This window comes from Arvicola amphibius, chromosome 12, assembly GCF_903992535.2.
Source record: "Arvicola amphibius chromosome 12, mArvAmp1.2, whole genome shotgun sequence".
Classification (NCBI taxonomy): domain Eukaryota; kingdom Metazoa; phylum Chordata; class Mammalia; order Rodentia; family Cricetidae; genus Arvicola; species Arvicola amphibius.
The window spans coordinates 65,280,045-65,294,432 of record NC_052058.2 but is presented as its reverse complement, the minus strand read 5'-3'; the positions used below and the strand labels follow the sequence as shown (position 1 = coordinate 65,294,432).

Sequence of the window (14,388 nt, the reverse complement as noted above, 5' to 3'; positions counted from 1 at the left end):
GGTCCCTTTATAGAGAAGGACCACATGCAGGGTGCAGGGTTTTCGGGCTCTGGGAAGTATGGCCCTAGAGCTGGGATTTATGACCTGGGGAAAGAGCAGCTCCTCGGAGAGTGCAGCTCTTGGATTTACACCTCCTTGGGGAGTGCATGCCAAGAGTTGGAGTCTACAGTCTCTGACTAGTGTTAATTCAAGATGTTTACATAGTCCTGGGTTCCTTTAAACTGTCTTTTCCTTATCTGGGAGAATGTAGGGCAAAGGGTCAAAATGACTATCAGTCCTAATATACTCAGAAATATACACATAGGTTATAAGCATACATTTTTTTCACATTTCTGGGTTCTTCAATTATTTCTGGCCATCTGTTGCATTTGGGTTTGGTGGCTTCTTGTTTTTCTAGAGACTTGATGCACCATTAGGTTATTTATTTGAGGATTTTTTTTTTTTAATGTGGGCACTTGTAACTATAACCCTTTCTCTTAGTATGGCCTTGGTAGTATCCTAGAATTTTTAGTGTGGGTACTTGTAACTATAACCCTTTCTCTTAGGATGGCCTTGGTAGTATCCTAGAATTTCTGCTCTCATTTCCACTTGATTCTTTTATGCTGTGGGTTCTTAAGCTTGGTCTCTTGAATGTATTGCAGACTTCCTGGTGGTTTTGTGTGTAAATATTATTAATATTAATTAATATTAATTATCACATTATATTTATTATATTAATATTAATTAATATTAAAATTAATATTAATATTAATGTTCACTAATAGACACACATTCATAGATATTATTGTCATGGCTTTGTTCTTCACCCTCAATTTCTGATCTTTTGTTGTTTTTTATTTGATTCTCTCATTTTGAGAATTTCTGATTCTTTCAGTTTTCTTGCTGAATTTCTCTTCCTGTTTACAGTTTTTTCCTTCAACTTATTATCTAGTTGATTTGGTGGCTTTCTTGTCTAGGTCCTTGTTGTGAGGGATCTACCAGAGAAAACTGCTTGGACATGGGCTTAAACCGATGGAAGATTTCTATTAGCTGGCCAGTGACTACATTGGGTGTTCAGGATCCAAGTATAACCCCTAACCTTTCTCAGGGTGAGCCTTTAAGAGCAGAAACCATGTTCTGGGTTGACACACTTCAGTTAACAAGCACAGTTAGCCAGAAGCAGAAGTACAGAAGCCAGATATCAAGGTTAGTACATTCAGACTTTCCCAGGACTCTGGACTTTGTTTTTGATTTGGCAGGTGATGCTGTCAGTGTGCTGAGTTTTATGGCCTGAATAGTATATAATATTATGGGGTTAGTTGTGTTAAGGTCTGGGTGCCTGTCACTGTCCTGAGTTCACTTTTAGATCTAGGTCTTGAGTTAATCTCTCGGTTTATGTAAGTTTTTTATTTGGTTGCTGATCCTTTTAAAAAGTAGGACTCTGGAATCTTTTTCTGGTGTTCCTATGACTTCATCATCATTGATTTCTGGGGCTGAGGAGCTGCCAGTTGGAGGGAGAATCACAGCAGAACTGTTTCATATTTAATGCTCCTGGCTGTGGTTTGAATTTCTCCTGGAGTGTCTCCCAACTTGTAGCTTTTCACTTTCTCCTGCTGTTTTTATTTTAATGTAAGTCCTCCTGGTGGGTGGTCTTCATTTGTAAGTCCTCCTGGTGGCTTGTCTTCATTTGGGTTCAGGTTCAGAGGGAAAGCTGACTGTAGCCACAACTGTGCTGGCTGCCAGCGGTCCCAGTGTTGGCTTCTAGAGTTGGGACTTGGATCTTCATTTTGTCAAACAATGGCTGTCTGCTGATGGAAAGTCCAAGAATCTGATGGTTGTTTGGTCCACGAGGCTGACCGCCTCAGCCGGTCTTTGGTATACACTGGAGTTCCAAAGAAGCAGGCTGTAAGGCCAGTGAACCGATGCCCAGAAGCGGCGTGGACAAACGTGACAGTCACAGTGAGCAGGCAAAGAGCAAAAGCTTCCTCTCCTGTGGCCTTTGTATCGGCTGCCACGAGGAGGTGTGGCCCAGAGTTAGGATGGGTCTTCCTATCCCAGCGGCCTGGGGTTTTAGTTAATTCCAGATGTAATCAAGCTAACAACCAAGACTAGCTCACACACTCTCCCTCCCCAAACTCCTCCTGTATCTACCCCCCATTTCCTGTTCTCCAGCCCCATCCCATTTAAGTATAGTTTGTGTTGCCCAGCTACTCTTGGGTCACAGTGCAGTCAACCTACCAAGGGTCACCCCATTAAAAAGATTTCTCCCCTCTTAGCAGCTATCAAATGGCAGAAAGCTCCTAAACTAGTTATGGGGTTTTGTGGCCCCTGTCCCCCACTCCTACCCTCACTGCAGTGGCCCTGCCAGGACTTTGTCTGACTTAAGCTTGTCCAAGTCTTGTGCCTGTTGTCACTGCCATGGGTTCATAGGTGCAGCTGCTCTGCTGTACTGAGAAAGTGCTGTTTCCTTGAAGGTGTGGTCCAGCTCTGTTCTTCCTGATGCTCCGGCTCTGCTCTGTTCTTCCCTGTGCTCCATGGTCGAGCTTGCCCTTCTTTGTGTATGGTGCTCCTCCAAGCACCTCCTGTAGTACAGATCATGAGTTTCCTTAGCTGTTCCTTGTTTTGAAGCATACTTATTTATCATTTTTAAAAGGTTAATTGGCTGGAGAGATGGCTCAATGGACACAAGCTCATATTGTTCCTCCAGAGGACCTGAGTTCATTTCCCAGCACCACATCAGGTGACTGACAACCACCTACCATTCTGGATCCAAGGGGCTACCTCCGTGGGTCCCGTCACTCACATGGGCATACCCATGTGCAGACAGATACATGAAAATCATACCCTTTAAAAGATTTATTTATATTGTGTGGACAAGGACCTGCAGGTATGTATTGCACCATTTTTGCTCCTATGGAGGCTGGAAGAGAGTGCAGGATCCCTGGAACTGGGTTTATAGTCAGTTGGGAGCTGCCCTGTGGGGTAAGAGCAGAAAACACTTACACACCTATCTATCTTCCCAGTCCCTCCCTGTCAGTTTTAAAAGACAGCCTTGCTGGATCTCACAGGCTTGTTAGTTGTTATTTTCTTGGAGGGCTTGAACAATACCATCCTATGTCTCCAAGGTTTTAGGGTTTGCTGATGAGATCTGATACAGTTCTGATGTGTCTTCATTTGTAGGTGAGTTGATGTTTTCCCTTGCAGCTTTGAATAGTTTTTCTCCCTTGTGGCACAGAGGTGATCTCTGTTCATGTCTGTTTGCTGTTGTAAATGCCTCTGACATTTGGATGTCCATTTCTTTCTCTGTACTTGCTATAATTTTCCTGAGTAGATTCCTACACTTCTAATTTTTACCTCAGGCCCCTTTTCTGTCCCACATTTTTTTAGGTGATTTCTTCATCACACCCCAGGGCCATGGATGGTTTGTCATTCTCATCCATTTGTTAAACTGATGCTTGTGTGTTTCCTGGGCCTTGCCCTCCCTGCTATTCTTTGCTCTTCTTAAATAGTTTCTGATATTCCATCTTCTGTTTGGTTGAGCCTGTTGATGATGCTTTACGCGGTCTTTTTAATTTGACTCATTGAGGTCAATATTTTCTACCCCACCCCCAAACTTAACTTCCTTGCTGAACTTTCGTCCGCGCTCTTGGCTTTCTCATCTCAGCCATTTTCCTCCCACGTTCATCTGTGCTGCTGACTCTGCCCTCCCCCATCCTGGATCAAATTCATCTGCTTGAATGAAGGTTACTAAAGGGATGATCCATCTCTTGATGAGACTGGGGGCATTGAAGTCACCAGTATTCTATCTTGATCTGATTGTACCTTTATGTCCAACAGTGTTTGTTTTATGAAATACACTTATACCTTGTGGGGGATCATCTCCTCTATTAATATGTATGACCTTTATTTCTTCTGATCTTGGCTTGTAGGACGCTGTTGTGGCTCCACTTGTCTGGCACACCGTTTGCTTTCAGTCCACATACGGTAAGGGGTTCAGTTCACATCAGTTCTGTGTGCATAATGGCTTTACCAGGCTAAAACTCACAGCTTGAAATCCATCTCTTTAAAGTGTATGGTTGACTACATTTTTAAAAATAGAATGTTTAGAGTTTGCAGCTATAGAGCAACCCAGTTTTCCACCATCCCCCAAAGCAGCCTGTTGTCTGTCTCCAGTCTCTTCCCCTTCTGCCGTCAGCAACCACTAAGCTGCTTATTCCTGTCGATTCCCCTGTTATGGGATAACTGGAAGCACGTGGTGCAGCCTGTGTGCCTGGCTTCTTTAACTTCAAGATTGACGTGTAGTGTAGAACACACCAGAAAGCACTTTATTCTTTTGACCATATGATTATGTCAGGGCATATATAGACCGCGCTCCGCTTGTCCTTTCTTCAGCTGCCATTTCAGAGTTTTTCTAAGTTTGACGGTGCTTATTTTATTATTTATTGCTATCTGAATGTTATATATCTTCGATATTGTCTCCAGTCTTCTTTCCTTCCTTCCTTCCTTTTGCTTCTGCAACTGCGCACCGACCCCCAGGCCTCCCACTCAGCCTTGGGCCACAGTGGCCTATGAGAACATTCCACTCCACTCTCACCTGCGTATGCGTACTGGCCTCTTCTCAATGCCACCTACCTGGTCCGGAGCAACCTCTGATACTTCCTCTTGCCTCAGCCCCTTTCCTTCTCACAAGCCTAACATGTTAATGTTCAGTTACTGTTGGTCAATGCTCATGGGACTAGGTTAATACTAATAACCTCAGCTTAGTTATGGGATCTTGGGACATTTTTTTCCCCTTCAAATTATTTTTTTCATGCCCCATGTTTTAAGAGTATCATCTTACACTCCTACATATAAATGAATAATAAAATTCTCTTTAAAAAACAAAAACAAGCATGAAACAGGGGTTAGAAGAAGGTGGGGTCCAAAGGATTTGAGGGCACTGACTTCCACTCTGGCTACTTCCTGCTGAAACTGGGTCAAGCCATTCTTCTCTTCATTCCGTGCCAGGCAGTCAGCTGAGCCGGGGGCTAGTATGTGTGTATCATGTGAGTCTGGATGTCACATGAACAGCGGTCTGGACATACTAACAGATGAACTAGAGATGGGTCTGGTCTCTTTTGAAAAGGAGCGCGAGATCCCCCAAACATCACAGGAGTAGGGGTGACTCTCCCGGGGCTGCTCCTCCAGGATGGGCTCAGAGAGCAAACAGGTGTGTCTGTGAGCCTCGGCAGCTGCTGACACAGCACTGGGAAGAGGGTTGTTGAGAAGCGACAGGTTTATCAGCAATAAGAGAAAGAGAGGCAGAGTAAGGGCAGGACCCCAGGTGTATGGCAGGAGCCCAGTCAAGAGTCTGGAGAGGAGATGCTGAATGGCTGAAAGAGCTGCAGCTGCTATCCCTGAAGCACCGGGGTTTTACACTCTTATGTTTGAAATAATAAGGATTCTTTCTGGCTCAGTAGAGAGAGGACTAAGATTCCAGTCAAACATCTTTTAGTAATGCCAGACACTGGTGGGTGGGGGTGAGGGGATGCTGGTGACCCTGAGAGGAGATTGAACAGCAATCACTTTTGTCAGAAGTGATCTTGCTGAGCCCCATGCATCTGTAACCAATGTAGTTATAATTAACAGCTAGATAGTAATCACAGAACTCTCTGGAGACCTGAACCTAGGGAAAACCCACATCGGTGGCTGAAAGTGTTTATGCAGAGCATAGAATCTGGTCACAGATGCCCTGCTGTCTGATGTACAAAATAAAAAGCGAATCTTGCCTCTTAATCACAGTCTAATGTTCCACCCATCTACTCCCAACTCAACCTCCCTGTAGTGTGAAAGCCGCGGGGCTGCGCCCTGCCACCCGGCCGCCGGCTAGCTTTACACCTGAAATAATTACACGGAAACTGTATTCTTTTTTTTTTTTTTTTTTTTCGAGACAGGGTTTCCCTGTAGTTTCTAGAGCCTGTCCTGGAACTAGCTCTTGTAGACCAGGCTGGCCTCGAACTCAGAGATCCGCCTGCCTCTGCCTCCCGAGTGCTGGGATTAAAGGCGTGCGCCACCACCGCCCGGCCGGAAACTGTATTCTTTTAAAACACTGCCTGGCCCATAGTTTCAGCCTCTTATTGGTTAATTCTCACATCTTCCTTTAACCCATATTTAGTAATCTGGGTAGCACCACGAGGTGTGGCTTACCAGGAGAGATCTTAACCTGCATCCATCTCGGAGAGGAGAAGCATGGAGACTCACTATGGCAAATGCCTGAAGCGTCTCCCCCACTCTACTTCCTTGTTCCCACAATTCTGTTCTGTCTACTCCACCTACCTAATTTTCTGTCTCTTAAAGGGCCAAGGCAGTTTTCTTTATTAATTAACCAATGAAAGAAACATAGACAGATAACTCTCCTCCATCATTTCCCCTTTTTCTGTTTAAACAAAAAAGAAAGGCTTCAACTTTAACATAGCAAAATTACATATAAAACAGTTATCAAGCAAGTATTACAGTTACAATATTTAAATCTATTTTATCTTTTATCATAACTAAGGAAATCTGTAACTATCTATTTATTCTTCAACTCCATCAAAGACTCCAGAAGGATATAATATTACCTAAGTAAACAAGTCATTTGCAACTTTCAAACTCTAGAAATGACAGAGACAACTCGCTGCCTAGACAGTCACCCAAAGTTCCTCTGTACCGTTGGGGCATCCATCTTCAGCCTTCAGGCCCATAGTGTCCAGCAGACTTTTTCATGAAGCAGGAAATTCCAAAGACAGTTCAGTCACTTTCTGCTGTGTCCTGCAGAACGTCTCGCAGACTCTTTCATGAATCAGGAACCCCGAAAGACCATCTCACCTTTAGGCAAGTTCAGCAGTCCTCTCTCTGCGGGTTTTTTGTGTCCAGTTTATGTAACAGTCCAGGCAAGAGCAGTTTCTTGCCCAAATGGCTAACAAACTCCATAAGTAGCCTCTTCGATGCCCTTCTTCCTCTCGAAGTAGATTGGTGCTGCCAGGAGCAGACGTGTCTCATTGTCATGAAAAACCCTAAGTTATTAAAACATTAAATGCCATATTCTGCAGTCTTTGAAAGATATGAAGAATGCCTATCTGAAATATATCTATGCACATCTAGAAAATCTAACATGACTACAAGCTTGACTATTATTGATGATTATCCATTAACAACCTATATTTCCTAATTATACATTACATTTTTAAATGAACTACACAATTACAATAGCTTAATCAAGATCAGAAATACATATACATATAACAAATTGACCTTAAAATCCATACCATTGCAAATTATTCATCTCTATATCATATCCCCCTTTAAATGTAAAAGAACATTTATAAACAATATTTGGGAATGTGGACGCAGTTATTTCTCTCCAAACTGCTTCCTGCTGAATGGGGGCGCTGTTAATCAGATCTTTTATGGTATAACCTGTCTGCTAGGTTCATCTCAGTAGGCAGTTGAGTGAAGTAATTTTTTGAGGGTGTTCACAGCAACCTTTCAGGAGGGCGTGGTCTATCATACCATATTGGGATAGAAGCAATCCACAGGGTGTCATCCTCTGTGAAAACAAAAGAAGAAACTCTTTTCCAAAGCATCATGTTCTTAGATCCAAATCCTGAAGTCATACCGTTAAGATGTCCATTCTGGTCTAGACTGGCAGCCCATATAATGAAATGTCTCTCTGTATTTAGCTCCTTTACAGTCAAAAATTTCAAAGAAAACACAATAAAATACATAATCCAGACTCTCTGTGAATTTTCCATTTTTACGTGGCTTATTTTCACTCTATCACTTTACTTTATTCTGTCTCTTTAAAGACTTTATCCTTTTTTTTTAAGGCATTAACTTTATTCTCTATATTTTCTTTTTCTCTCTTTTAAGCCTACGTGAGCCATTTAAAGGCCTTCTATGTCTGAATCTTTTCTATTGTGAATCTGTAATTTTTTACTATCCAGGAGCACTTCTTAAAAGGTTAACCACTTCTTAAAATCTTAAGTTGCGCCAGGTAGAGGTAATACGGTACCACCTGTTTACAGCCAAGTCTAAACCTTAACTGCGCTGTTATTATGGTAATTGCGATAGACCTGTCTGAGCTCAGCACAGTTTAGCATGGCGGAGCAGAGCCAGAGCTGCTACTGCCTCAGTCATTTGGTGCCCCTGAGCTGCACAAAGTTCCAGGTACACAGCAGTCCACATTGGAGCTGCACTCAGCAGTTTAATTTTGATACTGAGCGTGCAGCACAGAAACTCTTTTAATCCAAGTCACAGCCAAATCTGACGCGCAGAGCACCGCGCAGTCTGAAAACACCTCTCTCTCTATGGCGGCAGGAATCCGCAAATGCTGTCCCGCTCGCCTAAGCCCGATTCCGCCATCTGCCCAGGTGCAGGCAGGGAGCAGTGAGCCATTGGCATGGTCTCAGAGTACTTTCTTTCCGATCCCAAACGGGCAAGGTTTTTAAGTGGATTTAGTCACCACGTTGGAGCGCCAATCTGTAGTGTGAAAGCCGCGGGGCTGCGCCCCGCCACCCGGCCACCGGCTAGCTTTACACCCGAAATAATTACACGGAAACTGTATTCTTTTAAAACACTGCCTGGCCCATAGTTTCAGCCTCTTATTGGCTAATTCTCATATCTTGCTTTAACCCATATTTAGTAATTTATATAGCACCACGAGGGGTGCCTTACCAGGAGAGATCTTAACCTGCGTCCATCTCGGAGAGGAGAAGCATGGAGACTCACTATGGCGACTGCCTGAAGCGTCTCCCCCACTCTACTTCCTTGTTCCCACAATTCTGTTCTGTCTACTCCACCTACCTAATTTTCTGTCTCTTAAAGGGCCAAGGCAGTTTTCTTTATTAATTAACCAATGAAAGAAACATAGACAGATAACTCTCCTCCATCACCTCCCCACTCTATGTCAATAAAACAACACATTTGCACCCCCCTCTGCAGTGCTAGGGACAGAAAGCAGGGCCCAGTCCCAGCAGGTGCACGTTCCACACTCAGCTACCCCCAGCCCACGTTGTATATCCTTAAGTTTCCACACTGCCACAGAAAGACAGGCATCCACGAGGAGGAAGGCATCCTGGGGAGCAGGTAATATTCCGGTGGCCAATTTTTGCCTGTTAGTGTCTGAAATAACATACATGAGGTTATTCAGCTGTTTTCACACACAAAGCATCACCAGAGAGCTTCCATCAGAATCCACACTGCAGGAGAAAAAAGCTTGGTCAAGGAGTGATTTGTTCTGGTAAGAAATGAGTAAAAGCCAGTCTTGGGCTTCTTATGGTCCATTGGGATGGCGGGTGAAGGAAAAGTTCTAGAATTTGAGGACCACCTAGAAACAATCTGCTCTTGGCAGAACTGGATTGCAGGCTCTGTGGAGCAAAGGAGGAACACTAAATGGTGGCTCAGAGATTAGCTTGCTTGTTTGTTGGGATGGCATCAAGAGGGAATTTTAAACCCTGGACGGCAACACATTGCCATAAGTAAAAGATAGCAGTCAGGGTGTGCCAACAGCAAATGATTTCCAGTTTCTTGGAAGAAGATGATGCAACACAGGCTTGCAAAGGTCACGTCAAAAATGCGGGCAAACATTTAGTCAAGTCTACTTTTCTAACTCAAATAAATTCTGTATTTTACTCAAGTTATCTGGGTCACAGATTCAATATTTCATTCCTTCAGAATCAACACAAAAACATCTAGACAAAAGCATCTAGACAAAAACCTGAACTCCATAAATATTTAAAGAAAATGCTATTACATGCTCAAAAGATTAAGATAATCTTCCTTTTCTAATTCCATCAACTTTCTGTTATATAACCAACATTGAAAGTAGAGATCATTGCTATTCAAATAAACAATTTTACTTATTGTGGAGGCCCAAAAATGTGAGCCTATTTCCACCTTGACCAAAGGGCAGAGAGTTAGAGGATGCTCAGTTTTGGTAACAATCAGAGCTACATGTCCTGAATTGGTTCTTTTGACATTAAGACAGCCCATACAGTTAGTCCACTCCACCCTGACAGATGGTCACGATATGAAGCATACTTCTGCTCCTTCTTTTGTAATAGGAGGTCACCTGGGGAGTGGCTACTTTCAGGATACTTGGTCTAGGGTGGCTTCACTGCCTAAACAGAATGCTAATGACTTGAAGTCTCAAAGTGTTGAAGCAATGAACTGTTAGTTGTCCTTTGTATCATATTAAAGAAGTCTTTTGTTACCTTCCTCCCCCTTTTGTGTTGAGGTATAAAAGTGCATGGAAAACTAAACTCAGGGATTTCAGTATTCACTGGAACTCCCTCCCAGTACTATTCTATGTTTTAATTGTTATTATTATTTTAGTTTTTTTCTAGACAGGGTTTCTCTGTAGCTTTGGAGCCTGTCCTGGAACTAGCTCTTGTAGACCAGGCTGGCCCTGAACTCAGATATCCACCTGCCTCTGTCTCCCGAGTGCTGGGATTACAGGTGTGCGCCACTACCACCCATCTGTTTTATTACTTTTAAACCCATCTTCATACTTTTTACTTATATTTCTGATCCACACGCCCCTACCCTGGCAAGAGGTGTTTTTGTTGAGCTGATCCCTGACAACTTATATCCATTTTCCATAAATTAAAGGCATTTATTTTAAACAAGATTTATGCCCAACAGAAAAACTTGGTTGCTGTTGTAAAACAAAGTCTCTGTAAGTAGCCCATGCTGGCCTTGAACTCTGTGAACTTCCTACTTCGGCCTCGCAAAGACAGGTTATAGGCCTGTGCTACCATGCTGGGCTTAGAAAGTTTCTAGGAAGAATTTGGTGTAAGTCCAAGAATCTGATTTCACATGGGAAGAGGAACACACACACACAAAATTACTTACATTTTAAAAATTGTGTTTATTGAGTATATGTTTTTCTCTGCTCACCTTCTCCCATGGTCCTCATGCTTTCAATTTACTTCCTGTGTGGATTAGATCCATTTATGTCTCTCTTAGGGTCCTCTTTGGTGTCTAGGTTCTCTCTAGGATTGTGGATTGTAGGCTGGTTTTTCTTTGCTTTATGTTTAAAACCCAGTTATGAGTGAGTTTAAAACCCAAATATGTTATTTGTCTTCTGGGTCTGGGTTATTTACCTTACTCAATATGATGTTTTCTAGCTCCATCCATTTGCCTGAAAATTTCAAGATAATAAGATGTCATTTTTTTCTGCTGTGTAGTACTCCATTGTGTAAATGTACCACATCTTCTTCATCCATTCTTCAGTTGAGGGGCATTTAGGTTGTTTCCATGTTCTGGTTATTACAAGTAATGCTGCTATGAACATAGTTGAGCACATGTCCTTGTGGTATGATTGAACATCCTCTGGGTATATAGCCAAAAGTGGTATTACTGGTCTTGAGGAAGGTTGTTTCCTAATTTTCTGAGAAATCATTATACTGATATCCAAAGGGAATGTACCAGCTTGCATTCCCACCAGCAATGCAGAAGTGTTCCCTTTATCCCACAACCTCTCCAGCATAAGTTGTCATCAGTGTTTTTGATATTGGCCATTCTTCCAGGTGTAAGACGGAATCTCAGAGGTGTTTTGATTTGCATTTCTCTGATGACTAAGGATGTTGAACATTTTCTTGAGTGTCAGCCATTTAGATTCATCTGTTGAGAGTTCTCTGTTTATGTCTATACCTCATTTTTTATTTGTTCTTTTGATGGCCAATTTCTTGAGTTCTTTTGTATATTTTGGATATTTTGGAGATCAGTCCTCTGATGTGGAGTTGGTGAAGATATTTTCCCATTCTGTGGGCTGTAATTTTGTTTTGTTGACCATATCCTTTGCTTTACAGAAGCTTCTCAGTTTCAAGAGGTCCCATTTATTGTTTCTCTCAGTGTCTGTGCTACTGGAGTTCTATTTAGGAACTATTAGTTCTATTTAGTGGTTTCCTGTGCCAATGTATTCAAGTGTATTCCCACTTTCTCTTCTATGAGGTTCAGTGTGGCTGGCTTTATGTTGAGGTCTTTGATCCATTTGGACTTGAGTTTTGTGCATGGTGATAGATATGGGTCTATTTTTCATTTTTCTATATGTTGATATCCAGTTATGCCAGCACCATTTGTTGAATATGCACACACTACTTATGTTATAACTTACTACAGAAGTCCTTAACAGAACAGTTCATGCTTTCTGTGTAGATGGTAAAAATAGCAGTGTCTCGAGAATTTCAGATAGGCTAACGGTATCAAGACCTTGTCAGGCAGATTGGTGCGTTGTAGATGGAACGGTGGAGGGCCACTTCCCGCCACCCAGCTAGCTTTACCCAAAATAATTACACGGAAACTGTATTCATTTAAATACTGTCTGGCCCGTTATTTTCAGCCTCTTATTGGCTAATTCTCATATCTTGCTTTAACCTATATTTAGTAATCTGTGTAACACCATGAGGTGGTGTCTTACTGGGAAGGATCTTAACCTGTGTCCATCTCGGAGAGGAGAGCTATGGCATCTGCCTGAGGCGTCTGCCTGACTCTGCTTTCTTTCTCCCACAATTCTGTTCTGTCTACTCCACCTACCTAATTTTCTGTCCTATTAAAGGGCCAAGGCAGTTATTTATTAACCAATGAAAGTAGCACATAGACAGATGACCCTCCTCCATCAGGTACGTCAGTGAGACAAATGCCACCTGCGGGAGAAGGTCCTGAAGTCCAAGTACACGGACAGATTTTCTGACACAGCTATGCATATCTGAGAAATATAAGGGCTGATGGAGACATAGGAAATGAACTATTTTCAGTGTGTTAGGGATGGTGCCTGATTATGAGTAAGATAGCCAATGCCATTCATGGCACTAGATTAGATTTGTTAATTCTAAAACAATACAAAATGTAAGAAAATACAAATGCATATAAATGCTGACAGTTCTAGAACGATTTCTCTGTGAGAGGTTGGTTTCTCATTCTTTGATCTACTTTTCAGATAGCTTGGCTGTGCAATTGGCTCATTGTTATTCATGCTCAAGAATGCGAGGCCTTTGTAAACTGGTTCCTGTTGCCTATCAATTTCAATGATTTTCTTCAGCTATCAAAAACACACTCCATTGGACTCATCTACTATATCTATCTTCCGGCATAGATCATGCAAGTTTTTGCCACAGACAGGCACTAAGGTGGAAGCTACACGATACAGGTATTTAAGCTATCTATGATTTTAGAAAAGACGGGCTCCACAGTTCCTCACCCAAGGTTCTTCCTGTACCAAAATGTTATAATTCTACATCTCTAGGCTAAATGAAGTGGAATATAGGCAGAAATCTCTACCACTGCCATGCCTTACGAAGGGCAATGGACGTCTGAGATGTGTGATGCTTTGAGAGAAGGTGACTGGAGCTGGGGATGACAAAGCCCATCTTAGAACCCCATGGAGCATCTTCACATGGCAGAAGGGAAGCCACTCTGCATCTCTGAGGAATCAAGAACTAGAGACTTATGTTCTCACTGGGTTCCTTTTCATACATCTCAGTGTCTACTTCTTAGCCAACTGCTCTTTAAGATCACAAGTGTTCACCATATACATGCCCACCCATTTGTTGACAATCAGATGAAGTTTAATGTAAATCATAGACCACCCCTTACTCTTCCCTTTCTCCCCTCTACTTGTTCACAGAGACAGGGTCTTGCTATGGGTGGCCACCACATTAAGCTTCTTTATATTTTCTTAGTTGTTCCTGGCCATATACAGAAACCTATTTGTTCTTTTTCAAATGATCTACCAAGTTTGTTTCTCTATTTAGCTACCTAAAGCCCATGTCTGGGGACAAGGCAGAAGAGTGGCATGTGGCTGTTCTAGTCCAAAGGCACAAGCCTGTTAAGGCTCCATTCTTCACTCTAAGTCATATAATGACTAATTTCTCCATGGGATTCTTTCAAAGCGTGCGTCTATGTGTTGCTTTTATTGGTTAATGAATAAAGAAACTGCCTTGGCCTGTTGATAGGGCAGAACTTAGTAGGCAGGGAAAACTACTGAATACTGGAAGAAGGAAAGAGTCAAGGAGAAGCCATGGATCTGCTGCCAGAGATAGACGTGCTGAAACTTTACTTCAGTAGGCCACGACCTTGTGGTGGTAAACATATTAATGGAGATGGGTTAGTCAATAAGAAGCTAGAGCTAACGGGCCAAGCAGTGATTTAATTAATAGTTTGTGTGTGCTTATTTCAGGTCTAAGCGGGGTGGTCGGGACAAGCAAGCAGCCCCTCCTTACAACAACTGGTGCCCAACGTGGGGCTAAACCCATGTAAAACCTGAGAAAGTTTAAAAGAATCCTAGACACAAAAGAACAATTAAGCGTGGTTTGGTAGCGGCATTTTCTTGGGTGGGCTGTTGGATACAGGCAGACAGAGGCATGGCTTCTTTGGGAGGATTTCCTGGCT

The 14,388-nt window shown here is 42.6% G+C and overlaps 1 long non-coding RNA gene across 1 annotated transcript; it reads left to right on the top strand.

Moving 5' to 3' along the window:
- Positions 1 to 1,519: 1,519 nt before the first annotated feature.
- LOC119827963 lies at positions 1,520 to 13,960 on the top strand. The gene is made up of 4 exons (XR_005287734.1): positions 1,520 to 1,608; positions 3,909 to 3,963; positions 12,938 to 13,147; positions 13,244 to 13,960. It is a non-coding gene; the product is annotated as an uncharacterized LOC119827963 (long non-coding RNA).
- The last annotated feature ends 428 nt before the right edge of the window (positions 13,961 to 14,388 follow it).